Raw genomic sequence first — 2,417 nt, forward strand, 5'->3', positions numbered from 1 at the left:
GCAGCAAGCATTGGCCCAGTAATGAAGCCCTTTACCAGTACTATCTATTTTAATAATTTTTTATCCCTTTAAAGACTCTATGCTCATTAAGACTTTTAGAATGTTTTGGCTTCCCGTGGCTTTCAAGGTTGGGGAGTTGTGAACAATCATGTGTGTTAATTGCAAGAGTATGGATAAACCTGTCAGGCAAGCTAAAATGCCAACAGAGGGGTTAAAATAGAAATATTCCTTTCATGTCCAGGAGACTGATTAACTAAAGCCCTAAGTTGACTTTTTCCAGAGAAAGGTGGTCGGGGATAGCCCCCTGTTAATGTCAAAAGAGTTGGTGAAAGGCACAGAATAGTAAGACAGCCAGATTCTGGTTTTAGGGTAGATGCTCAAGCAGATTCAGGGAGTCCCTTGAGTTCTGATCCGCCTTGCTCATCAGATCTCTTCTACATGACCTTGTCATGGGTGGGATCTCCTGTGGTGGCTCCTGGCAGTTGACCTTATGTTTGTCTTTGTAAAAAATGTCTATCGAAATCCTCTATTCATTTTTAAACTGGATAGTTTGGGGGTTTTTTACTATTGAGTTGTATGAGTGCTTTATATATTTTGGATATTAACCTCCTTCCAGATATATGATTTGCAAATATTTTCTCCCATTTAGTAGGTTGCCTTTTCATATTGTTGAAATTTTTACATATTTTGAATCTTAAACTCTAGTTATATGACAAAAAAAAAATTACTAAAATAAAGCTTTAAATGTGAAAGCAAAACTTTTAAAGTCTTATAGGAAAGTTTTGTGCCGAATTTCTTTAATTGGCTCTCACCTAGATCTATTCTCCACTCTTCACCACTATGAACTATGCTTGAGATGCTGACCAACGTAAATAGTGTGAACAGGGTGCCTGAAGTTTCTGTTTTCTGGTTGAGTTTGGCCAGTAGAGAGATTGGGTAATACATCAAAGGAGGAGGGAAATGAGGTAAAGGTGTTTACAAGGCTAGGGTTAGGGTAAAGGGGAGTGTTAAATCCATGAATCAAGGACAAAAAGTGGTCAAACAGGAGATGGCAAGAGTGAACATTGACATTTTAGGAATCAGTGAACTAAAATGGACTGGAATGGGTGAATTTAACTCAGATGACCATTATATCTACTACTGTGGGCAAGAATCCCTTAGAAGAAATGGAGTAGCCATCCTAGTCAACAAGAGTCCAAAAAGCAGTACTTGGATGCAATCTCAAAAATGACAGAATCATCTCTGTTCATTTCCAAGGCAAACCATTCATTATCACAGTAATCCAAGTCTATGCCCCAACCGGTAATGCTGAAGAAGCTGAAGTTGAATGGTTCCATGAAGATCTACAAGACCTTCTAAAATTAACACCCCCAAAAGATGTCCTTTTCATTATAGGGGACTGGAATGCAAAAGTAGGAAGTCAAGAAATACCTGGACTAACAGGCAAATTTGGCCTTGGAATACAGAATGAAGCAGGGCAAAGGCTAATAGAGTTTTACCAAGAGAACACACTGGTCATAGCAAACACCCTCTTCCAACAACACAAGAGAAGACTATACAAATGGACATCACCGAAATAGACATACAAATGGACAATACCAAAATCAGATTGATTATATTCTTAGCAGCCAAACATGAAGAAGTCTATATAGTCAGCAAAAACAAGACTGTTTCTCAGATCATGAATTCCTTATTTCCAAATTCAGACTTGAAGAAAGTAGGGAAAACCACTAGACCATTCAGGTATGACCTAAATCAAATCCCTTATGATTATAAAGTAGAAGTGACAAGATTCAAGGGATTAGATCTAATAGAGTGCCTGGAGAACTATGGATTGAAGTTCATGACATTCTACAGGAGGCAGGGATCAAGACCATCCCCAATAAAAAGAAATGCAAACAGGCAAAATGGTTGTCTGAGGAAGCCTTACAAATAGCTGAGAAAAGAAGAGAAGTGAAAGGCAAAGGAGAAAAGGAAAGATATACCCATTTGAATGCAGAGTTCCAAAGAATAGCAAGGAGAGATAAGAAAGCCTTCCTCAAGGATCATTGCAAGGAAATAGAGGAAAACAACAGAATGGGAAAGACTAGAGATCTATTCAAGAAAATGAGAGATACCAAGGGAAAGTTTCATGCAAAGATGGGCTCAATAAAGAACAGAAATGGCATGGATCTAACAGAAGCAGAAGATATTAAGAAGAGGTGGCAAGAATACACAGAAGAACTATACAAAAAAGATCTTCATGACCCAGATAATCACGATGGTGTGATCACTCACCTAGAGTCAGACATCCTGGAATGCAAAGTCAAGTGGGCCTTAGGAAGCATCCCTACGAACAAAGCTAGTGGAGGTGATGAAATTCCAGTTGAGCTATTTCAAATCCTAAAAGATGATGCTGTGAAAGTGCTGCACTCAAT

Source organism: Bison bison, unplaced genomic scaffold (assembly GCF_000754665.1).
Source record: "Bison bison bison isolate TAMUID 2011002044 unplaced genomic scaffold, Bison_UMD1.0 scf7180017864175, whole genome shotgun sequence".
Lineage (NCBI taxonomy): Eukaryota > Metazoa > Chordata > Mammalia > Artiodactyla > Bovidae > Bison > Bison bison.